At 42.4% G+C, this 26818-nt stretch overlaps 1 long non-coding RNA gene across 2 annotated transcripts in view; it reads left to right on the forward strand.

Moving 5' to 3' along the window:
* LOC132399428 (uncharacterized) overlaps positions 1-26818 on the forward strand; it is a 58226-nt gene that overhangs the window by 29319 nt on the left and 2089 nt on the right. For both annotated transcript variants that reach the window (XR_009513994.1, XR_009513993.1), the window contains exon 2: positions 10634-10833. This is a non-coding gene — a long non-coding RNA (uncharacterized LOC132399428). The remainder of the gene's footprint in view (positions 1-10633; positions 10834-26818) is intronic.

The raw sequence follows: 26818 nt of genomic DNA on the forward strand, positions 1-26818 counted from the left end.
AATTCAATCTGCTTAATTACACAACACCCACTCCAGCATAGCCTTTTTCTAGTGTGCTCAACCTGGTCCAAAAAGCCATCTCATAGGCATTCTACAAATTCCCACTCTTGGAATAAAGCACTAGCCTAATTTTCCCAATTTACCAGCATATTGAAATCCTCCAAGACTATTGTACCATTGACTTTTTTACGTGGCTTTTCTATCTCCTGTTGTGATTTGTATCCTAGCTACAGAGGCCTGTATGTAATTCCATCTGGGTCTTTTTACCTTTGCAGATTCTTAACTCTATCCACAAGGACTTTCCATCTTCCGATCCTAAGACACCTCTTTCTTAGGCTTTGATTCATTTTTTGCCAACAGCGCCATCCCACCCTCTCTGCCTGTCTCTCTGTCTTTCTGCCTGTCTTTTTGATACAAGGTGTATCCTTGTATTTTCAGTTCCCAACTGTGACCTTCCCTCAGCCATGACTTAGTGATGCCCAGAATGTCATAACTACCAATCTCTAACTGTGCTACGCGATCATCTACCTTATTCCAAATTCTGCATGGATTCAAATATAACACCTTCAGTCCTGTATTTATCACCCTTTTCAATTTTACCCCATGTTACTGGGAGTTAAATTCTATTGCATTTCTAAAGTTTCTGATCTTAAATTTATTCTGGAGACTTTCATAATCTCTCCTGCATTCTCCTTCTGTTTTACTTCAGCATCACATTTACAAAACATTGAACCACCCCATTAATTAGTTTAAAGATACACTTCAACTCATCCCACTGACTGCAATTTTCCTATCAACTGCCTATCCTATCTCACAGCCTCACTATACACTGCATCTACTTGTATACCAAATGCTCCATCCTCTGCCATATCACTCCAGTTCACATTCCCCTGAAAATTAGTTTAAACTCTCTCTAACAGCTCTAGCAAACCTGCCCACAAGGGCATTGGTCCCCTGAAATTCGGGTGTTACCTGTCCTTTTTGTTAATGGCATATCTTCCAGCAGATGAAATCCCAATGATCCAGAAATCTGAAACCCTGCCCACTGCACCAATTCCTCAGCCACAGATTCATCAGCCAAATCATCCTATTCTTATCCTCATTTAGCCCAGGGAATGCAGTCTCAATGCTCTCCCCTCTTCACAGCTCTGCAAACTTTTTCTCCCTCTAATACCTGTCTGGTTATCCTTTGAAAGTCACATTTGAATTCTCTTCTGCTATTCTTTCAGGCAGCTAATTTTAAATCATAATGTGGCTTTCCACTTTCCCCTGAGCTTGGCTTAAAGCTATGTGTTCTGGTTCTTGATCCATTTACCCATGGATGTAGTTTCTCTTGATTCACATGAATGGAGCCTTGATAGTTTTGAATTATACCAAATCATCTCTCAGCCTTACAGTTCTCAGGGGAACCATCCCTGCTTTTCTGGCATATCCATATCTACAAGAGGAAAGGCAACTACCAGTCTTGTGACAATCACCGAGGCATCTTCCTCCTGTCCATAGCTGGGAAGATCTTGGCTCGCGTCCTGCTTAATCGCCTTCTCCAACACCTTGAGCGAGGTCTCCTCCCAGAAAGCCAGTCTGGCTTCCGTGCAGAGCGTTGACCTGTCAACATGATATTTGCTGAACTCCAGGAAAAATGTCGAGAGCAGCACAGCGACCTCTTTATGACCTTCGTCGATCTGACCAAGGCATTTGATACGGCCAGTAGAGATGGCTTGTGGAAGATAATGGAGAAGTTTGGCTGCCCTAGCAGGTTCATCACAATTGTTCAGCAGTTCCACAATGGCACAATGGTGAAAGTTTTGGATGATGGTGACGAGTCAGAAGCCTTCCCAGTGACGAATGGTGTGAAGCAAGGATACGTTCTCGCCCCTACTCTCTTTAGCATGGTCTTCTCTGCTATGCTGAATGATGCCTTCCGCGATGGTATACACGTCAGATACAGGACTGGTGGTGGGCTATTCAACCTCTGGCGTCTACAGGCTGTTACAAAGGTAAAGGAGACTGTTGTCAGAGACCTCTTATTCGCTGATGATTGTGCCCTCAACGCCAGCACAGAGCAGAAAATGCAGCGAGAAATGGACTGTCTCTCACAAGCCTGTGACAGCTTTGGACTTACAATCAGCACCAAAAAGACTGAAGTTATGTACCAGCTGGCACCCAGAAAGCCCTACCAGGAACCACACATCACAGTAAAGGGGCAGAAGCTACTGGCAGTCGACAGCTTTACTTATCTGGGCAGTACTCTATCACGAGTGGTGAACATAGATGCAGAGATCAGCAACAGAATTGCCAAAGCCAGTGTCGCCTTTGGGAGACTCCGTGAGAATGTATGGGAGCGGAGAGGACTCAGCCTTACCACCAAGCTGAAGGTCTACCGAGCAGTGGTTCTCTCCACCCTCCTCTATGCCAGTGCGACCTGGACTGTCTACAGCAGACACGCTAAACAGCTCAACCACTTCCACTTGAGCTGCCTCCGCAGACTTCTCCACGTATGATGGCAGGACAGAGTCCCAGACACGGAAGTCCTGGAGCGGGCTAGCACTTACAGCATCTACACCCTCCTACAGAAAGCCCAAGCCAGATGGGGTGGCCATGTTGTCAGGATGTCTGACAGTTGACTACCAAAACAGCTGCTGTATGGAGAACTGAGCCAGGGCAAGCACTCAGTTGGAGGGCAGAAGAAACGTTTCAAAGACTGCCTCAAAGTGTCCCTTAAAGACCCCAACATCAATCCCAGTAGCTGGGAATAGCTTGCTCTGGACCGCCCAACCTGGTGGAGCAGGACCAGTAAAGGAGTGTATGCAGCAGAAATCAGAGGCTCATAGGAAATGCACCGCACTACCTCCACTTCCACTGCAGCACTTACCCTCATGTGTCCCACTTGTGGGCGAGCTTTGAGGGCCCGGATTGGCCTCACCAGTCACCTCCGGACCCACAGTCACAAACCCTCCACCTGACAGAAGTCGTGGTCATCTTCGACTCCGAAGGATGAACAACATAACTAATATCCTCTGCCAGATCACTTTTTAAATGTCTACACCTTCCCCAAGATACTTTTCCTCTTCCGACAGTATAGTGTTCAGCAGATGAGTAGCAATGCCAGTGTTTCAGAAAGGTTGCAATCATTAATCATATTAATCACTTTATATTGATTTTCTTAACGAGTCAACTGCACAGTTGTCAGTTTAGTGCTATAACCCTTGACATATCTAAGCTCAATGACCAGAAAGTATGTTGGGATAACAGAAGGATAAAGCATTGTATAAATGCATGTTACCCCACATTACACCTTAGAGCAACAAACAAAAGCTGGAGGAACTCAGTGAATCAGTCAGCTTTCATGTGGGGAAATAGGCAGTTAATGTTTCCAGTGGAGACCTTTCACCTGGACTGTGTATTCTTTTCCCCCCTCCCATTTAACTGGGAGAACAAAAACCTACTCCTTGCACTAAAGTCAGTTTATTGTCAATAAAGACCTAACACAAGAACAACAGTGTCTGGCACGCCTTGCTTTCTGTTGGACTGGCCAATCCTGGTGGGACTAGTCCTCACGGAAATTTAATCTAACATTCTAAACGGAATTGGATAAATGATTTAGAGGAGAAAATGTGTGAGTGAGTTGGACTAACTGAGAAATCTAGCCAAACTGGGAACGTTAGGGACTGTTTTTAAAAACCTTCCTTTTTCAATGGTCATGAACGTGGTGAAAATCCATGTGATCCAAGCCCACTCAGCAGCAAATTTCCCTTTTCAGAACCAACCGTTCTGAACTGTTTGTTGGTGAGAGGCAAACTGTGACATTTTCAGACAAGTCCTTTTCATTCAGTCACACAACAGTGAAGTTCACCTGCAGTTGGAATATAATCCCATTACTCAGCAGATGTCTCTCAACCCAGGCAACAGATGGTACAAGTGACTGATCAAAGAAATTAAATCTATCAGCACCCTCCAACTGGTACTTATTTACTGGATTTTAATGCCCTGGAATATGTTCAGTGTGGTCTTGAAGAATTCAGCTGCAATATCCAAACAGACCATTTCGCTGTCTGTTGGGAAGGTGCAGCAGTCATTTATTTCAATGCAAAGTGAAGTTGATAGTTCTGACCTCACTTCTCCCTCCCACTGTTGCTCTGGTAATATTTTAATCTCCTTTGTGCAGAACATGGTTCTCCTGTTAGCCATTCCACAACAAACAAATCTTAAATGAGAGGATGGGTCAATTGTAAGAAGGAAAATAACACCCTTCATTGCTTCGTACTGTTCCAAAGTACCTTGTATCCAATAGAGGGATGTCTTTATTGTAATGTGACATGTTGACAACTTATATATAGCAATCTCCCATAAGCTGTAGCCTGAATGTGATCAGATAATCTTTATTAGTGATTCTGAGTGGAATAAAGTTTGCCAAGGGTACGAGGCAATACATCTTCGGTCTTCTAATTGGGTAGGGTTCCGTAGGTACTGCACTGAAATGTCGGCTGAATTTACAGTGCTCAAATTTCATGACTGTTCATAGCGCTCAGACTAAGTTAACCAATATCCTCTTGGTACCAACTATTGCAGTTTCTGCACTCTGCTGAAGTTTCAAACCTCTGAACAAGTGGAATTAACCCTAGGTGCTGGTCTTCCCTATGTCCTTTATCAACACTAGAGGGCAGCATTCATCCACAATCTTAACTCACCTCAGTTATAAAATTTCTTGGTGTGCATGATTAGTATTATTTTCACCGTAATATTTTTGGTGTTGATAGGTTACATTTTAGTAATTTCTGAATGCAAATGCCAGAATATCCTGAATCACACTTGGACATGCCTGTTTTTGTTTTTGCTTTGCTGAAATGGATATCCAACAAGGCACTAGAGAGGGAATCATAAACACAGGTTCTGTAGATGCTGGAAATCCAGAGCAGCAGACACAAAATGACGGAGGAACTCAGACCGGTTGGGCAGCATCTATGGAAATGAATAAAGAGTCAATATTTCAGGCCGAGACCCTTCATCAGCAACTAGAGAGTGAATTCAATCCTGCTCTTGCTTTGTAATCACCATTTTAAATGGTTGGACAATATTAAATATTTTGATGGTTATTTTAGTCATGTACAGATATAAAATGGTCAGCACTTTTCAACGTATTGTTAGCATAGTTACTGTTGCCGTGATATAATTCTGTGTCCTGTTCTTTATTTATATCTTAAATTTTTTTATACATCTTTAATCACTCAAATGTGCTAATTTGTTAAATTTTGTTACTAGCACTGTTGGTTCTGATTGATCTGATTGTTACTCCATCTACTACTCTGAACATTCATTCCCTCCATCACAGTGTCTGTAGTGTGGACCATCTTCAAAATGCCCTGCAGTTGCTTACCCAGGCTACTCTGGTAGCACCTCCCAGTCACCAAGGACAGAAGTACCAAGTGAATGGATACAACAGCTGTAGGCTCCTCTCCAAATAACACATTGGGATATATTATTTTGTTCATTGTCACTGGGTTAAATCCTGGAATTCCCTCCTCAGCAGATCAGTGTGAGTAACTTTAGAGTGATTCAAGAAAGAGGTTCAACATCAATTTCTCGGTGGTGATTAGGGACAGGCAAAAAAGCTGGACTTGCCAGTGATGCTCACATCTCAAAAGTGAATAAAAAAGGACACAAACCCAACCTCCTTTTCAGGAACACAAGAACATAAGAAGATGGGAGTGGGATTACACGACAAGGTCTCTCAAGCCTGCCCCACTATTTAATATGATCATAGCTGATCTGTGCTGCCCTTATCCACCTCTTCCGTGCCAATTCCCCATAACCCTCAATTTCTTAATCTTTCAAAACATTTATCAATCGCTGCCGTAAGAATCTGGCCTTCACCATTCTCAGGGTAGAGATTCACTATTCTTGAGCTCTTGGTGGATCTTACCCTGACCCCTGCACTTTGTTACATGCAGTGCACTTTCTTTGTAGCTGTATCACCATATTCTGCTTTGTTTTGTTTTCCTTTTGTTCTACCTCGATGTTCTTGTTTATGGAGTGATTTATCTGGATGGCATGACAACAAGCTTTTTGCTGTAACTTGGCACAAGTAATAACAAATTGCAAATTACTCTCTGAGAGAAGAAATTTCTCCACATCTCAGTTTGGAATAATAGCCTCCTTACTTTGTAGCTACTGTATGTCCCCCTTTTTGTGACTCTGTCATGTATAAAAATATCGACTCTGCCAAGCCCTCTTGTGTGTTTGAAAGCTCCAGGTCAACACTTTCGTCACAGGAGTTAGCCTGTTAGAAACATAGAAAACCTACAGTGCAAAACAGGCCCTTCAGCCCACAATGTTGTGCCGAACATGTCCCTACTTTAGAAATTACTAGGCTTACCCATAGCCCTCTATTTTTCAAACCTCCATGTATCTATCCAAAAGTCTCTTCAAAGACCCTATCGTATCCACCTCCACCACCGTTGCCAGCAGCCCATTCCACGTACTCACCACTCTCTGAGTAAAAAACTTACCCCTGACATCTCCTCTGTACCTACTCCCCAGCACCTTAAACCTGTGTCCTCTCGTGGCAACCATTTCAGCCCTGGGAAGAAGCCTCTGACTATCCACATGATCAATACCTCTTATCATCTTATACAAATCTATCAGGTCGCCTCTCATCCTCTGTTGTTCCAAGGAGGAAACGCTGAGTTCACTCAACCTATTCTCATAAGGCATGCTCCCCAGTCCAGGTAGCATCCTTGTAAATCTCCTCTGCATCCTTTCTATGGCTTCCACATTCTTCCTGTAGTGAGGCGATCAGAACTGAGCACAGTACTCCAAGTGGGGTCTGACCAGGGTCCAATGTAGCTGCAACATTACCTCTCAGCTCCTAAGTTCAATTCCATGATTGATGGCCAATACACCATATGCCTTCTTAACCACAGAGTCAACCTGCGCTGCTGCTTTGAGCATCCTATGGACTTGGGACCCCAAGATCCCTCTGATCATCCACACTGCCAAGAGTCTTACCATTAATATTATATTCTGCCATCATATTTGACCTACCAAAATGAACCACTTCACACTTATCTGTGTTGAACTCCATCTGCTACTTCTCAGCCCAGTTTTGCATCCTATCAAGGTCCCGCTGTAACCTTTGACATCCCTCCACACTATCCACAACACCTCCAACCTTTGTGTCATCAGCAAACTTACTAACCCATCCTTTCACTTCCTCATCCAGGTCATTTATAAAAATCATGAAGAGTAAGGGTCCCAGAACAGATCTCTGAGGCACACCACTTGTCACCAAACTCCATGCAGAATATGACCCGTCTACAACCACTCTTTGCCTTCTGTGGGCAAGCCAGTTCTGGATCCACAAAGCAATGTCCCATTGGATCCCATGCCTCATTACTTTCTCAATAAGCTTTACATGGGATACCTTATCAAATGCCTTGCTGAAATCCATATACACTACATCTACTGCACTTCCTTCATCAATGTGTTTAGTCACATCCTCAAAAAATTCAATCAGGCTCGTAAGGCATGACCTGCCCTTGACAAAGCCATGTTGACTATTCCTAATCATATTATACCTCTCCAAATGTTCATACATCCTGCCTCTCAGGATCTTCTCCATCAACTTACCAACCATTGAGTTAAGAGTCACTGGTCTATAATTTCCTGGGCTATCTCTACTCCCTTTCTTGAATAACGGAACAACATTTGCAACCGTCCAATCCTCTGGAACCTCTCCCGTTCCCCACTGATGATGCAAAGATCATTGCGAGAGGCTCAGCAATCTCCTCCCTTGCCTCCCACAGTAGTCTAGGGTACATCTCATCTGGTCCTGGCAACTTATTCAACTTGATGCTTTCCAAAATCTTCGGCACATTCTCTTTCTTAATATCTACATGCTCAAGCTTTTCAGTCTGCTGCAAGTCATCACTGCTATCACCAAAATCCTTTTCCATAGTGAATATTCATTAAGTAGCTCTGCTATTTCCTCCGGTCCCATACACACTTACCCACTGTTACACTTGATAGGTCTTATTCTTTCACGTCTTATCCTCTTGCTCTTCACATACTTGTAGAATGCCTTGGGTTTTCCTTAATCCTGCCTGCCAAGGCATTCTCATGGCCCCTTCTGACTCTCCTAATTTCCTTCTTAAGCTTCTTCCTTGTTAGCCTTATAATCTTCTAGATCTCTAACATTACCTAGCTCCCTGAACCTTTTGTAAGCCTTTCTTTTCTTCTTGACTAGATTTATTACAACCTTTGTACACCACGGTTCCTGTACCCTACCATAACTTCCCTGTCTCATTGGAATGTACCTATGCAGAAGTCCATACAAATATCCCCTGAACATATGCCACATTTCTTCCGTACTTTTCTCTGAGAACATCTGTTTCCAATTTAAGCTTCCAATTTCCTGCCTGATAACCTCATAATTCCCCTTACTCCAATTAAATGCTTTTCTAACTTGTCTGTTCCTATCCCTCTCAAATGCTGTTGTAAAGGAGATAGAATTATGATCACTATCTTCAAAATGCTCTCCCACTGAGAGATCTGACACCTGACCAGGTTCATTTCCCAATACCAAATCAAGTACAGCTTCTCTTGTAGGTTTATGTACATATTGTGTCAAGAAACCTTCCTGAACAGACCTAACAAATTTCACCCCATCTAAACCCCTTGCTCTAGGGAGATGCCAATCGATATTTGGGAAATTAAAGTCTTCCATCACGACAACTTTGTTATTGTTACACATTTCCAGGATCTGTTTCCCTATCTGCTCCTCAATATCCCTGTTACTATTGGGCAGCCTATAAAAAACAGCCAGTAAAGTTATTAACCTCTTCCTGTTCCTAATCTCCACCCACAGAGACTCTGTAGACAATCCCTCCATGGTGTCCACCTTTTCATACCCTCACCTCTTTTGCCTCCCTCCCTGTCCTTTCTGAAAGATCTAAAACCTGGCACTTAACCATTCCTGTCCCTGAGCCATCCAAGTCTCTGTAATAACCAGCACATCGCATCTCCAAGTACTGATCCATGCTCTAAGCTCATCCGCTTTGTTCACAACACTCCTTGCCTTAAAATAGACACATCTCAAAACTTCGGTCTGAGCGTGTCCCTTCTCTATCACCTGCCTATCCTCCCTCACACACTGTCTCCTAGCTTTCTCTATTTGTGAGCCAGCCGCCTCTTCCTGGGTCTCTTTAGTTCGGTTCGCACCCCACAACAATTCTAGTTTAAACTCTCCCCAGTAGCCTTAGCAAACCTCCCTGCCAGGATATTGGTCCCCCTGGGATTCAAGTGCAACCTGTCCTTTTTGTACAGGTCACACCTGCCTCAAAAGAAGTCCCAATGATCCAGAAATCTGAAATTGCTGCCCTCTGCTCCAATCCCTCAGCCATGCATTTATCCTCCATCTTGTCCTATTCCTATTCTCACCGTCGTGTGGCACAGGCAGTAATTGTGAGGTGACTAACTTTGCGGTCCTGTTTCTCAACTTCCTAACTCCCTGTAGTCTTTTTTCAGGACCTCTTCCCTTTTCCTACCTATGTCATTGGTACTAATATATACCACGACCTCTGACTGTTCTCCCTCCCGCTGCAGGATATCTTTTTCACAATCTGAAACATCCCAGACCCTGGCACCTTGCAAGGCAAACTACCATCCGAGTTTCTTTCCTGCGTCCATAGAGTTGCCTGTCTGACCCCCTAACCATAGACTCCCCTATCACTACTGCCTTCCTCTTCCTTTCCCTACCCTTCTGAGCTACAGGGCCAGGCTCTGTGCTAGAGGCACGGCCACTGTTGCTTTCCCCAGTTAGGCTGCCCACCCCCCAACAGTACTCAAACAGGAGTTCTTATTGTCAAGGGGTACAGCCACAGGGGTACTCCCTAGTACCTGACTCTTCCCCTTCCCCCTCCTGACTGTGACCGACTTGTCTGTCTCCTGTGGCCCCGGTGTGACCACCTGCCTGTAACTCCTTTCTATCACCTCCTCGCTCTCCCTGATGAGACAAAGGTCATTGAGTTGAACACCCTTTGGACTATATCCCTTCCTTTAGGCAAGGGAATCAAATATATGTACATTTTTTCCAAATATAGCCACACCAATGCCCTGTACAATTGTAATAAAACTTACGTTTTCTTAACTGCTACCCTTTCACAATAAAATCTACATACACTTCAGCTACAGGTTCATTAATAACACTCCCTCATTCTCAAAGAAATTGAGAAAAATTGTCAAACGTGATTTAATTTTCAATAAACCATGTTAACTAGGTTTGCTAAGCTTTTTCTTTCCTAAATGATGAGTTATTGCCTCTTTTACTATTGATTCTAGTATATTTCTGACAACAGATGTTAATTTAACTGGCCTATTGCTCTCTGCATTCTGTCTTCTTCTTCGACAAGACTCACAATGTCTGTGCAGGCAGCTCCTTTAAAATGCTTGTGTGTAAAACATCATATTCTGGTGATTAGTCTGCCTTTAGTTATTCAGTACCTCAGATGTGAATTCTGCAGAACATGAGATATTACTGGAAAATATAATAGACCAACTGGTCAAAGCAATTTGCAGTTTCAATACTTTGATGTCAACAGACTCGGAGAAAAACTGAAGTTACTCCTATCTATTCCAGGAAATCCAAGAATATGATGCTTACCAAGTTCCAGGGGAACCTAGGGGATTCCTGTTCTTCCTACAGCTTTGCACTCTCTCAGTACTGCACTGGAGCATCAGCCCTTTGAGGAGGGAAAAATAAGACATTTTTATTTCAACCTTTGGATATTGGAGTCCTTCCTACAAAGGTATTCCTGATCTAAATTCTTCAGAACTCAGGTATGATATGACTTTTTAGTAAAATGATCATGTTCCATGTATTAGTAAAGGTGAAACTATTAATGTGACAGCAGTGGGCAGTTCTGACGCTTGTAGGATCAGACAGATTTTAATAGATTCAGGGAATAACATCAGCTCAGGCTTGTGAGATTTGGGCCTTTGAATCAGTGTTGGATCTCCAAAAGCATAATACATCCAGCTCCACCCCTATAATTCTTTTTCTTTCAAGTGCTAATCTATTTAATGTTGACTCCTCCACGTTGTAAGGCAAAGCATTCTGGATGCAAGCATTTCCACATTTTGCCTTTGGATCTTCTGATTTTACATGGCCCTCAAACTAATGGAGGCACTTTTTCCCCGTCTATTGTCTGAACTCCCTCACTATTTAGTCTCTGCCTCAAGGAGAGTAATCCCAGCATCTTTTCCCTGTGACATGAATCCCTCTTCCCCAGAACTATTCTACTAAATCTTTTCTACCTCCTCTCCAAGGCTTTCACAGTCTGCAATACCCAGAAATGGACTCAGTATCTCAGTTGTAGCAACTCTTGTGCTCTGTTCACTATTAGGATGATGGAATCATAATTTAGTACAGCACAAAAACAGGTCCTTTGGCTCAACTCATCTGTGCTGACCAAGGTGCCCAGGACTTATGAAGCTCAGGAACTACTGTGGTAATTTAACCATTTTCTTAACATGCCTAATCACCTTTTAACATAAATACATCTATGCCATCAAGTCTCAGTTCCTACCCTCTCTCTTTGGTAATATATACTGTTGCCTCAGCTTGTGTTCTGTGTTTTTGTATTCCACTACCCTATCCATATTCTTGTGAAATCTGTCATTGTCTCCCTCACTGTTCACTACATTTCCAAGTTGTGTGCTGTTAGTCCTGTCCACCTAAAATTCAATGAAAACAGTTATCCCAGCAGCTGATGGTTGGTGAACATCACTGTTACTGTCTTTCCTCAGTCCAAAAATTCTAGTTTCCATATTTCCTCAAGATATACATGTAGGCCATTCCACCACTTGCTGAATGATTTCCCCTTATAATAATAGTGATCTTCAGAGAAAGGGAATCTACTGTATCTGACTATTATTGTGTTCCTCAACAAAATCCATACCCACTCCTTTCCTCCACCATCAGCCTCATCATTTCATTCTCCCCTACTCCCACCAACTTAGTCTGCCTCCTGTTCAGATGTGTCCTCACCACCATGGAGAACTGTTTCCATTGGAGGAGGGACTTTTGAAAATATGCCAATTCTGTTTGATGTAAAAGAAAATAGGATGTAGAGGACTGGAGTGTAGGTTAGAGATGCTAATTCTGGTGGGATGTTTTCTAAGGACCTATCTCCATGTAGTATCGGTTGAACAACTTCACTGTCCACCCAGTTGCTATTTAGTTATTCATTTTCCTTTTGGATTATTCTTGGCTGTCAATCAATCTCTTTTCCTTCCTCGTTTCTGATATTTTGCGAACAGTAGATAGAAAAGTTATATGAAAATTAAAAAGGAAACTTATTTCTCCTGTGTTGATGATAGTTGGCCATAGAACAGCCTAAGAATCAGAGGGTTGTGGATTCAAGACCCACTAAGTTCCTATTCTCCCAGTCAGGCACTTGAAAGGTCCAAATGCTCTGTGAAGAGAGATAGATTGTTCATAGGTGTAAACATCACCAATAGCTAGTCCTGGTCCAATGTCATAGACACCCTGGCCATGAAAGCTTACCAGTCATTCTACTTCCTTGTAAGGCTGAAGAGATTTGGCATGATTCTGATTACTTTCACCAATTTTTGTAGATGTATGGATGCATCACATGAACCGTTCTGCCCAAGACTGTAAGGATTTTCAGAGTTGTGGAGACAGCTCAGTCTTTCACAATAAAAAAAAAGCCTCCCCCTTCATGGACTCTGTCTACATTTCTCACTGCCTCAGAAAAGTAGCTAACATAAAGTCTCCTCCCACCCTGGACATTCTCTCTTCTTCTCCTTTCTATCAGTCAGAAGATACAAAAGGTTGAGAAAGCGCACCACCAGGTTTAAGGACAGCTTCTATCCTGCTGTTGTAGGGCTATTAAATGGACCTCTTGAATAGTAAAGATGAACTCCTGACCCCACAGCTTACTTTGTCCTGGCCCTTGCCCTTGCACCTTATTGTCTACTTCACTGCACTTCTGTTGTGAAAGCATGTGTATGGATGGCATGCAAAATAAAGTTTTTCACTGTGTCTCGGTGTGTGTGTATATGTGTATATATATATATATATATATATATATATATATATAAAATCATTAATTAACCAATTATCAATTATTCAGTGAAGAATGTTATAGATAGGAATCTTGACCATTCATCCCAATATGGACCAAAACAAAACAGCCCTGGTCTTGATCATCACATTTGTAGGACTGTTAGAATTAGCCTCACTTTAATTGAATTGTGACCAGTTTCCAGGTCAACTAAAACTGAAGAAAAAATTGTGAACCAAATAGTTGAGAGGAGGGTTCCAGTGTATATGAAGGAAAATACAAGGTGATAAAGTAAGGTAGCTAAATAGATAATTGTAATGAAAATTTTGGGAGTGCTAATAAGAATAAGACATACATCATGAATTATAAGGGATATTAAGGAACAAAGGGAATTTGGTGTATAAATCCAAAGATCTTTGAAGGTGAATGCAAATAGATTACATATTACAGAAGTCAATATTGATACTGGCCTCCATTAGCTGGTGTACTGAATGCAAGAGCAAGGAGGTTGTACAATTTTATAAGACAATGGTCAAACCTCAGTTGGAATACAGTGCACAGTTCCGATCACCACACTGATGGCACTGGAGAAAGTGCAGAGGAGACTCAGCAGGATGTTGCCTAGGAAGGAGAGTTTCAGGTGTGAGAAAGGACAAGAGAGGCTGAATCTATTTCCTATGGAACAGAGGAGGTTAACAGGGAATGTGAACAGGGACTGCTTCCTCACTTGCACATAGAGCAACTGCAGTGAGTGTTCTCATATTCTGCTCTGAGACCCTTTTGATGGCGGTTTGGGGCTAATGGGAGGCCCTCTTTACTTTTAATTCTGCACTGGACCGGTCTAGGTGTAACTGGTACTTCTCCTACCAACCTGTGGGAGCCAGAGGAGCAGTTCCAGTGATGAGTCTCTCTTTTATAGTGTGGCAGTGCACCAACTGGGCTGAATAGTTCATTAAACCATCACTTGTACAGGTGAAACCACAAGCCCTGAACTTAAAATTATTTAGATCACATCCACGGGATTGATGTCTAATTTCCTCTTAGAACATAGAACTGTATAGCATAAGAACAGACCCTTCAGCCCACAATGTCTGTGCTGACCTGTGCATGGTCCATATCCCTCCGTGCCTTACCTATTCAAGAGTCCGTCTATGTTTCATGTTCTATGATGGGATGTACCTGCTTCCAACACTTCATATTCCATGCACCTAACACTCTATGTCAAAAAACATGCCTCATGCATCACCTTTAAAGTTTCTCCCCTCACCTTAAGTGCATGTCCTCTAATATTTGACATTTCTCCCATGGGAGAAAGGCTCTGACTATTCAATTCAAGTTTAATTGTCATTCAACCATACATGAGTACTTGTGAATAAGACAGCCAAATGAGACAGCGTTACTGTGGGGCCAGGGTGTAAAACACAATACCACCAGTCTCAATGCATATATAGCATATATAAGATAGAAAGATACAGCCATGCTATAAAAAAGTCTGAACTCAAGCCATCCAACCCCGCAGAAATCTGGAGATGACCACAATAGTTTGTCCTCTGCTGAGCAAAAATGTATGGTGGTGGCTGGGTGGGGGGTGGGAAGCACCAACTCCAGCCTGAATGCTGCAACACTCACACACACACATATACACACTCACTCACACACACTCACACACACACACTCTCACACACGCACACACACACACTCATTCACTCACTCACACACGCTCTCACACACATACTTACACTCAACTCTCACTCACACACCCACACACACACACTCACACAACTCTCACACACACTCTCATGCATACTCACACACTCCATCGAAATCCTCAGTCGACCACAATAGAGCTTGTCTTCTGCCGAGTGAACTCTGGGGGTGGGGGGTGGGGATGGCAACCCCAACTCCAGCTCAGATGCTGCGCCACGCCGCACCTGGTGGAGCACGCCAGCTCTGACGCCTCTCCCCTGACGGCTGTAAACAGGCAACACCGGCTTGAGGCTCAGTCCTATATAGCAGGCACATATAGGATATAGACCTGGGTCCATTCAAATTTTCAGTCGTCCACAATGTCTTCTGCCAAGTGGATACTGGGGGGGAGGGGCAGCAGTGATGCCAGCCTGGATACCACCCTCCAGTGGAGCACACCAGCTCCAACACCTCTCTCCCTATAGCTGTAAAATTGTAAACAGGTGATACTATGGCTTGAGGTCAAGTCCTTGCTGTGACCCAAGCCACACAGCTCCCCTGCCATCTGCCCCTGCTCACTGCCAACAAATCAGTGAATCAGACTTGTGACATGTCACATTAACGATGTCCAAAGGGTCTTGTGGTCACATGAATAGCAACCAAGATGGTCACTCACTGGTAGACTGTAAGCCTCCTTTGACTCAGCCAGCAGCATGTTGGGAGCTCCTTCATTTTCTCCGTCAGCGAGCAACTCACTGATGGTGTAGACCTGCAGCACTTTAAGTTCTTAATGTAGAACAGGATCTTGCAATCATTAAAAGTATGTTTAAATATGACAATAGTGCCTTTAAATACGACGATAGCCGCTGCGACCGAACGTGCCACCATCTTACCAGAAGTAAGTCAGTCTATCTACCCAAAATATGTTTCTCCATTATTTAAATACATTGATCAGGTCACCCCTCCATCTTCAGTGCTTCAGAGAAAACAATCCAAGTTTGTCCATCCTCTTCTTCTTACTAATACTCCCAATCAGGGCAATATCCTGATAAGCCTCTTCTGCATCCTCTCCAAACTCTCCATCGGCTTCCTGTGATGTGGTGACCAAAACTGGGCACAGTGCTCCAAGTGCAACACTGTTTTCTAACGTATACTCAATAACCTGACCGATGAATGTAAGCATGCCATACACTTCCTTTACACCCAATCTCTCAGTGTTGCCATTTTCAGAGAGCTGTAGATTTGCACCCCAAGATCATGTTGTACATCAGTGCACCTAAGGGAGCATTTTGGAAAGCTTTTCACCACTGCTGCTGGGGGTGGGTAGTGATTTTCTATTGACATGTCTCTTAAATATCAGTATTGTATCTGCTTCCAAGTCTAAAACTGGCAGTCCATTTCCTCACCTACTGCTCTATGTGGAAAAAAAAATTAGGTTCAAGATTGTTTAAAGCAATTTCTATTACACAACTGCAAAGGAGAGCAAAATAATTATTTTAGATCCAATGCGGCATATAAAAACACACTAAGAGAAAGAACACAATTAAAGAACAGTAACTATACATATGATAGCTTATATACATAGATTGATTACTTGTACATAACTTGATGCTGGATACAGGAGTGTTTGTACATAAGGTGATTGTGATGGGAAATGATAAAGTAACAGTGATGGGGTGTGTGGGTGGGAGGGTGGGGACGTTGATTGGCCTTACTGCTTGGGGAAAGTAACTGTTTTTAAGCCTGGTGGTCCTGGCCTGGATGCCATGTAACCTTCTCCCTGATGGGATTAGGGCAAGCAGTCCATGAGTGGGGTGGGTGGGATCTCTCATGATATTGCTGTCCTTTTTCCAGCACCTTTCTGTACACATGTCCTTGATGGTTGGTGATGCTTTGGACAGCTTTGACCACCCATTGTAGAGCCGCTCTGTTCCCCATGCCAACCAGTGATGCAGCATGTGAGGATGCTCTCCACTGCGCACCTATAGAACGTTGTGAGAATTGATGTGCGTAGTCCAACTCTCTTCAACCTCTGCACTAAGTAGCAGCACCCCAGGAATCTCCTTTAAACTTCCCCCTCATCTTCCTCGAGATGTTGACATTTCTACACTGGGAAAAAGATTCTGACTTTCTACACCATCTATGCCTCTCCTAACGGAAGGGTCATAATCAGGTCTCCTCTCAGCCTTCAACAATCCAGAGAAAACAATCTGTGTTTGTTCAACCTCTTCAATAGTCATACCTTCTAATCCTAGCAGCCTTCTGGTAAAACTCTTCCACATTCTTTCCAAAGCCTCCACATCTTTCCAGTAATGTGGCAACCAGAATTTCAATCAATACTGGGATCTGGAATTCGACATGATGGAATGGCGGAGCATACTCGGTGGGCTGGATGGCCTAATTCTGCTCCTATGTCTTATGGTCTTACTCCAAGTAGGGGAGTTTAATTCAACTTCTTTAATATATTAACTATACCTGAAACTTCATGTGGAAAAAAGTTGTTAGAATGATCTTGGAGCAGGTTAAAAGATGGGCACAACATCATGGGATGAATGGCTGGTACTGTGCTGTACTGTTCTGTGTTCTCATTAAACGTTATTTATCATCTCTGTATCAACTCTAGATCTCTTATGCAAACTGAAAATGCACAGTTTGCTCTAGAAACACTCAGCAGTTCATGCAGCCACTTGTGCCTCTGTGGGGAATAAAAGAAACAGTTAACTCTTCAGGTTCACGTCCCTTTGAAAGAGACAAACAAGTTAGAAGGGAAAATAGTGGGGGGTGGAGATGGGAAGGTGGTGGGGGTGAGTGGAACTAAAGGAATATCTCAGATCAGGCAACACTGATGAATTACTGAGTCAAAGCAACTAATGAAGCACAAGAGAGGAGCTGGAAGGGGACATTAGAAGGGATGACGCTAGAGCAGCAATGTCTGCAGTTCTGGGAGTAATTCAGAAGACACAGGAGTGGATCTAAAGGGAGGAATAGATAACTGTGCCTGACAAGGGAAGTCAAAGACAGCATACAAACAAAAGAGAGAACATACAATACAGCAAAAATTGGTGGGAAGCATATAAACCAACAGAAGACATCTAAAAAGCAATCAGGAGAGGAAGGATGAGATATGAAGATAAGCTAGCCAATAATATAAAAGAGGACACCAATTTTGTTTTCAGATATATAAGGCATAAAAGAGAGGCAAGACTGTACATTGGATGACTGGAAAATTACATTGGAGAGGCAGGAGCAGCATGTAACACTTCACATGCCAGCGATCGGAATACTGGGGTTCAATTCCTACCACTGTCTGTAAGGAGAATGCATATTTTCCCTGTGCTTGTGTGGGTTCCCTCTGGACACTCCAGGCTTTCACCTGCACTCCAAAGACGTATGAGTTAGGGTTAGTAAGTTGTGGATCTGCTTTGTTGGTGCTGGAAGCATGGCAACACTTGCAGGCTGCCCCCAGCACAACATGTTCTTTGATGCAAATGACACGTTTCACTGTATGTTTTGATGTTTCAATATCAATGTAACAAATAAAGCTACTCTTCTCTTAATCTAATCTTAAAGTAATGGGGTACAAAGAAATGATGGACAAACTCGATAAGTATTTTGCCCTCCCCTCTCTTCTCTCTGCTCTAGGTCCTGATGCAGGATTTCAACCTGACGCATTGGCAGTTTCTTTCCCCCACAGATGCTGCTCCAGCAGGTTGTTAGTTGCGCCACATTCCAGTCTCTTGTCTTTTCGTGGGCACGTCACAGCTTGCTTAGATATTCTACTTCTAAGAAATTAGTGCAGAAGCAGAGGTTTTCCACAGAGGCTCTCTTTTCACCCTTGCATACTTGGTCTTTTTCACTAAAGCCCTCAAAATCCTACTTCCTTCAGATTCAAAACTGGTGTACAGTATGAAAGTAACTTAGCACGAACAAGAGAGAAATAAAACAACACATGGAATCTTGTTTTACACTAAAGTGTGAACAATTAAAACGACCTGTCCTGCTTTCAAGAACGTATTTGTTGATAGGGGCTTATCTCTTCTGTGTTTAAGGACCAAGGACAGTGTGTACAAAAATATGCACCTTGGCTACACATTACCTAATGAGTAACATAGAAGGTTAGCTCTTGTTTGATGTTCTGTAATCTAGTTATTACAAATGCAAATAATTTACAAATAGAAATGTTATGCAGATATTATCAGCATATCTTTGCTAAACTCTACCAGCTCTAACCCCTTCATTCCTCAAACCTACTTAAGAGGTGTCAATTTAGCTGTGGCTTGTCATCAATCCACTTTGATTCCTGGACCACCTCTCTTTTCCAGTCGTCCTTACACTTTACACTGGATACACAAAAGTGTCATGACATCTCCAGCAAGAGAGTCTAACCACCTACCCATAACGTTAACAATTCCGAGTACCATGCCACCGAAATTCTGAGGATTACCATTGACCAGGCCCTCCTTTGTCAACTGTGAGGATACCGTGACTACAAGAGCAAGCCAGAGATTTGGTATCACATGTTATGTGACTCTCCTCATGCCACCCAAATCCTCTCCGCCATCTACAAGGCCCTTGGTAGGAGTGAGGTGAACCTATACCTGGATGACTGCAGTTGCAACAGCTGTGAAGAAGCTGTATGCTATCTTTGACGAGCAGTTTGTTTGATTGGCACACATCTACCATCCTAAACATTCAAGGGTTCATTTCCCCCTTTCACCAATCAGAGCACCAAGGTCGCAGTGTGCACTGTTTACAAAGTTCAGCATGTTTACTCACTCAGGCCATTCCAGCAGCACCTCTTAGACCTGCAGCCTCACTGTCGCATAAGACAAGGGCAGCAAGTACATGGGAATGGCTGTACCCTTGGAAATATATTGGTTTACCCTTGTCTTCCCCCACCCACCTGACTTTCTAGCTTGCCCTCATTCCCCTTCTCCCCATTTTCTTATTCTGGCATCTTCCCCTTTCCTTTCCAGCCCTGATGAAGGGTCTTAGCCTGAAACGTCGACTGTTGATTCACTTCCATAGGTGTTGTGTTCTACCAGCATTTTGTGTGTGTTGCCTTTTCTTTAATCCTGCAACTCTCCCACCATCTGGAGTATCGGAACACCTTCACCAGAAGGACTGTGGATGTTTGAGAAGGTGACTTACCACTAACTTCTTAAGGCAATCAGTGATGAGCAATAAATGCTGGCCTCACAAGTGATGCACAGATCCCAAAAACAAATAAGAAAAATTCTGACTCTTGAGTGGAGGATGATGCCAGAGCCCTGGGTCTTGGGTAAGGTTTAATCGATGCGGTTTGTGGACACTAGTCCATGTTACGATGAGTTTCTGATTGCTCCCTTTTTTGTTGCTATTTTGGGTGATTTTGAATAGGGGCGACCTGCAGATAATGAACACTGAGCAGAGCTGAATATGCTCAATTTGTGCTTTTTTGCTCATTTCTTTTTGTTGTGATTTGTTTTGTGTGTGTGTGTGTGTGTGTGTGTGTGTGTGTGTGAGTGTGTGTGTAGAATTGGATGTTTCTCTTTGAATGGATTCCATGGTTTCTTTGTTGTCCGTCGGGAAGATGAATCTCAGGGTTGTACACTGCAAACATTTTATAATAAATGTACTTTGAATCTTTGAAGTGTTCATTCCTGTTTGCTCTTCCCATCCCAACTTTGGATCCAGCCACAGGATTAAACCTTTTGTATTCATTTAGACATTCCATGAGACCACAGTTTTGCAGCCTTTGCAGCGTTACTAGGGAAATCCCATGTGACTGGTTGCCTAACCCCATGAAACTTCCCTGCTCCCACCCTTCAGTTCTCAACCCCATTGTCTGAATCAGGAGAAACAGGCTATCATGTTGGGCTCACACTTGAGTATGAGTTATGAATCATAGAATCAGACACCAGAGAAGCAGATTCTTAAGCCCAGCTACTCCACGCTGCCCGAGATTCCCATTGCCCATTTAAGGCCTATATTGCTATCCATGTAGTCTAAGAAACCTTTACAATGCTGGTGTTCTCATCACTAAATTCCCCCTCAGAACCCTCACCCCACCCTTCCCCTTTTCCTCATCTCTTCCCTTCTTCCTCACCCCGCCCCTTGAATCTGACTCTTCCACTCCATTCCCCTCTCTGCACCTCCCTTACCTCCTTCTTCCAGCCTTCCCTCTTCTTTCTTCCCCTCCCTGCCTCAATTGCTCTGCTCTCTAGTATCTCTAATCCCAGCATCTTTGGATGAATGTTGGTTCCGGCAGATAGATCAAAGAGTGCACACCAGAGATGGCAACTGGTGTACCTGTGCCAGTCTTTGTAAGAGCTACTTCATTAGTCCCTCCACCTCTGTAACTTTACCTGCAAGATCTTCATCTCCAAATACCTAATCCAATTATGAGCACATGTCTTTTCTCAGGGTGCATTCTTGCTGTTTCTATAAATGAAGAAGTAGCAAATAAAGAGCAGAAGATTGAAGATTTGGTGAATTAACTGAAACTAACATATGTGGTTGTAAATTTATTCATTTGAATTTATTAGTGCCAGTATCTGTTTATCAAAAGGTTTTGTCACCAGTTTCCTGCTTACTGCTTATTCAGAATAAGAATCAGGTTTATATCACCGGCATGTGTCGTGAAATGTGTTAACTTAGCAGCAGCAGTTCAATGCAATACATCATATAGAATTTTTTAAAAAAGCATATCAATTACAGTATATGTATATTGAATAGATTAAAAATGTGCAAAAAATCAGGAATAATATATAAAAGTGAGATAGTATCCAAGGGTTCATTGTCCATTTAGGAATCGGATGGCAGAGGGGAAGAAATTGTTCCTGAATTGCTGAGTGTGTGCCTTCAGGCTTCTTTACCTCCTACCTGATGGTAACAGTGAGAAGAGGGCATTCCCTGGGTGCTGGAGGTCCTTAATAATGGATGCAGCCTTTCTGAGACACTGCTCCCTGAAAATGTCCTGGGTACTTTGTAGGCTTGTACTCAAGATGGAGCTGACTAAATTTACAGCCCTCTGCAGCTTTTTTCAGTCTTGTGCAGTAGCTCCTCTCCCACCCCCCATACCAGACAGTGAAGTAGCCTGTCGGAATGTTCTCCATGGTACATCTACAGATGCTTTTGAGTGTATTTGTTGACATACCAAATCTCTTCAAATTCCTATTGAAGTAATGCTGTCTTGCCTTCTTTATAAATGCATATATATGTTGGGACCAGGTTAGATCCTCAGAGATCTTGACACCCAGGAACTTGAAACTGCTCACTTTCTCCATTTCTAATCCCTCTATGAGGATTGGTATGTGTTCTTTTGTCTCACCCTTCCTGAAGTCCACAATCAGCTCTTTCGTCTTCCTGATGTTGAGTGCCAGGTTGTTGCTGTGACCTCACTCCACTAGTTGGCATATCTCACTCCTGTACACCCTCTCGTCTCCATCTGAGATTCTACCAACAATGGTTGTATCATGAGCAAATTTATAGATGGTATTTGAGCTGTACCTAGCCATACAGTCATGAGTATATAGAAAGTAGAGCAGTGGGCTAAGCACACACACCCCTGAGGTGTGCCAGTATTGATCGCCAGTGAGGAGGATATGTTATCACCAATCTGCTCAGACTGTGGTCTTCCGGTTAGGAGGTCGAGGATCTAATTGCAGAGTGAGGTACAGAGGCCCAGGTTCAGAGTTGTGGGAATGATGGTATTAAATGCTGAGCTATAGTTGATGAACAGCATTCTGACGTAGTTGTTTGTGTTTTCCAGGTGGTCTAAAGCCGTGTAAAGACCCATTGAGATTGCATCTGCTGTTGACCTATTGTGGCAATAGGCAAATTGCAAAGTTACTTGACGTACTGGGCACAGCCCAATTCAGCTCCATTTTCATTTAAAAAAAAACTTTTTGCATTCTTCTGCTGTCCATCTGGAAACTTGAAGCCCAGTCAGAAATTACCCCAACAGCTTAAGACGTCAGTCCCCATTTGTTGGTACCAGATTCAGCACACAATTTCTGAATCTCATGTTGTCCTGACAATACAAACTCTCCTTGCTTGACCCACAAGCCATTGCTCTGGGCCGATGGCTTCACCATTCCCAGCCACAGCTGTGAATCGGACTCCATTGGCTAGGCTGACCTTCCAGGAAGGATATTAGTCCTCTTGAGATTCTCACAAAAGTGAGGTTGGGAGAGGAGTCAAACGGGGGATACGTCAATAAAATATTTATTGGAATGTTCAGGAAATCTCCTCTCCTTACCACATGGCCAGGCTGCTTCTGTGATCCACCACACAATAGATTATTGCCCCTCATCTAAACAGGATCTCAATATTCTGTACTGAGTTTGTGGCATATTCAATTTCTCTATAACCTGAACATCATTTTGATGACTTCAGTTTGTCACTCACATGAGCTTGGATTCCATCTCTGATGGATCATTCATGCTGTTTTCCCTAAGTACTCCCTTGACAACAAGTTCCACATTCTAATAGCACTGGATGGAGCATCTCCTGAGTTTACTGTTAGATGGCCTTATATTTATGAACACTGTTTCTGGTCTTGCTGGCAGGCACTGAACACTGCAATAGATTCACCATATAAAAACCCTTCTCTAACCTTAAATACCTCTTTCACAAGATAAACTGAATGCATTCTGTGTTTATTGGTAGAAGTAACCTAGCAGTTACATTTGTATTTGTGTTCCCAGCAGTGTATTTTCTTCACTTCCTCTATATTAGTGTGAAACAGCTATTGGTTTTTACATCCACTTATTCTTCTTGATCAGTTTAGAAGTATCGACCGCTGCCAGATTCAGACATGGACGTATGGAAACCATTCTGTTTTATATAAACAAGATATTTTCTGAGGTATTGACATGATAATGATGCATTTAGTGGTTGGAGACAATCTGGTTGTTAAGATTGTTTCCAGCATGTTTTCTGTTGTCACAAACTGTTTTCCCAATCAGTCTGATGACAAATGAAGGAAATAAATCAACAGTAATTATAACATAAAGATCTGTTTTCAAAAATCTCTTGAGCATTTACTCTGGAACTGATCATAAGACAATCTATCTGTCAACCCTGAACAACTGCCAGAAGTTAAAATCTAGAGTACTTTTCCCTATAATAAATCCCTACTTGCAGGAGTTTTTGAGTCAAAATTGACTTTAGATTTTTCCCATTCCTTCATAGACAAAAACACCTAGGTTGCTACATGAACATGGGTAGGAAAGCAAAATGATAGCGAACATGAGGTTGTAACAGGGCAAGATAAATCTGGCAAAAGGAATATATTGTGGGAATATGCAGTAATCCAGTCCGTCAGAAAGAAATGTAAAAAAGGATAGTCTGTAAGTACAGAGCTCAGAGACGTAGAGGGATCTGGGTGTCCTCGTACATGATTCACAAAAGGCTACTATGCAGTGTAGTGGCCAATTCTAACAAATCAATTGCTGCTGCTGGTGACCCCCATGGATTGATATCATTGTATGATGTGCCCTCCAGTCACTCCAAAAACAATGTTCCTAAAGTCAAAGAGCCATATTTGATCCTTTATCAGCAACTAGCAAAACAAATATTTTTGAAACTAAAATGTAATTAAGTGTAACTAAGTGAACTTAAACGGTCAACAAAAGATATGACGTCTGTCAGTCTCCAGCTCCCAAATGCCCAGAACAAAGCACAAATACTTAACTTATTCCCTTTGCTTTTATCATGTCCCCACTCATGTGACTAGTTACCACAATAAGCATAATAAAAGTGCAGCCAAGAATACAATGCAGAGAGAAAACAAATGCGTGGCTCATACTCGCAGGTGCAGAAAATAAATAGGAAAGTTATTGGATTTGAACATAATGTCAGGGAGGTAATTTTTGGTTAGATGGGATATTGATGAAATCACATCAGAAGTGCATCATTAGTCTTCATATTTAAAGAAGAATGTACATTAATTGAAGGGAAGAGTTTCATTAGTCTAATACTTGGACAAATTGCCTCATTGTGAGAAGTGACTCAGGCTAGACTTGTATTTACTGAAGTTTAGAAGAATATGAGAGGACTTGATTGAAACTTGATTTCCTCTTGTAAGACAATCTAGAGGGGATCAATGTTTAAAAAGGGTTCACCCATTTAAAACAGCCAAAAGGAATCTTTTATCTCACAGAAGGATGTGAGTGTTTGGAATACTTCAGATTGGTAGGAAAATCTCTCAGCATCTTTAAGCCGAGAATTTGCATGAAAGGTTACTATGGGCAGATAATAATATGGAGCTGAGGTTACAGTCAGATCGATGGTGATTTTATAGAATGGTAAAGCAGGCTTGAGGGCCTTGTTGGTCAGCTCCTGCTCTGAATTTACGTCTTTGTATGTCCCAGCACTCACCTTGAACTCTTCCAATACAACAAACTAAAATTTGGGATGGCTTCAGCTACAGGCTTATTCCAGAAGACCATGTACAGTTTAAACAAAGGTCTTATAGGATGCCTATATGATAGTTTCATGACTGGAGAGATAGAGAAGAGATTGGAAGAGAACCTGGAATGTGGATTTTGATGACTGAAGAAGCAGAATTATGGTTCTGGAAAGAAATCTGCTTTTGTTTCCTTGGATGTGCTCCATCTCAGTTGTAAGACAGATCTTAAAAATACTCCACCCAACTGAGGACAAGTTCCAAGTAGTTTTGGATGCAGGCTATTCCAACCAATTTGACAAAGCTGATAGCCTGCTTCAGATGCTTCAACTACAAATGCTGTGCTGTGCCACCAGCTTTGCAGGCTGTCAAGATAATCAAAATACTTTGAATGCCTGGATGGGAGCCTTGCATTCAGAAGTATTTTAAAAAAACTCTTAAAATAAATTAAATAATAAAAATAAAAATGATTAAACTTTAAAAAAAATTGATAACCAGATCAAATAAAACACTTAAAGTATCATCATAGAGATTTTCTGCTATTTTTAAGCAAAGGGTTAATATCTTGACATGAGTCACAAGGTAATGTGGAAATAAGTAAAAAAGCAAGAAGGGAACAGTTTTGGTGAATTTGCAGATTTCCATTCATCATGATCCAACAAACTTACATCTGCATCTCGTGATGCATCACCTTAGAGCAGTGAGGCAAAAAGATAACCAAGTACGTGTATACTAGAACTTACAATTTTAATGGTCTACAGGCCTCCGTAGTGTTCCAAGCAAGTTCCAGTTTTACGGATGGTTCAAGTCCATAAGTAAGAAAATAAACAAAATTGCCCAATACGGTAACCGTACCTGCACGATGAATGATGCTGATGAGGGCCAATTAACATGAACATCTATCTACCACCTTTGTCTACCTAGCAATAATTGTACAGAATCAGAATGTTCCATGCTCCATGGGTGATTTCAATGGGTTTGAAGTATTAGTGGCTACTACACAGTTAAATCGTTGCGCAGATATAAGTAGAAGTGATTGCTTGTCTGTTTCCAAAGCTCTTAAATGGCCGCCTGCAGTAAAACTGGCAGCCTGTGTTCTTCAGTGATAATGATGTCTGATTACTGCAGAGAGCTTTTGTCAAGACTGTTTTATTTAAGGGTGTTTATTGTTGTGTATGGATCCACAAAAGTCACGCGTTTGTAATGTGAGGAAATCTGGCACAAACCCTGTAAGGTAGTTAATGTGATTCTGGGTGGCCTCAGCCAGACTGCCGTGCTGGTAGTTTAACAGGGTATGGATACAACGGTGTTATCGAGTGTGAGAATGAATATTACAGGAATATGGATATACTGAGTTGCCTGGCAGTCGGTGCTCCTCCATTTGAGAACCAATAGCAGGGGAGCTCGTGCTGTTGCTGGAGTACATGCAGAATAAACATGTCACAACCAAACAACTTGCTGCTGTAACTCATACGTCATCCTTTACAAGTGTACGGTCATATCCAACAATGACAGGAAACCTGTTTTATAAGTGGAAAAGCTGTTGCACCATAGCGGTTCCACTCTCTCGACCTCAGAAGTTCGGTTCCAGTGGTACGAATGAGTTTCCATTTTAGCTTTGCTAGGAGGAGGTTCCAGGAAAATGGGTATATAAGCA

This window comes from Hypanus sabinus, chromosome 9 (assembly GCF_030144855.1).
Source record: "Hypanus sabinus isolate sHypSab1 chromosome 9, sHypSab1.hap1, whole genome shotgun sequence".
Lineage (NCBI taxonomy): Eukaryota > Metazoa > Chordata > Chondrichthyes > Myliobatiformes > Dasyatidae > Hypanus > Hypanus sabinus.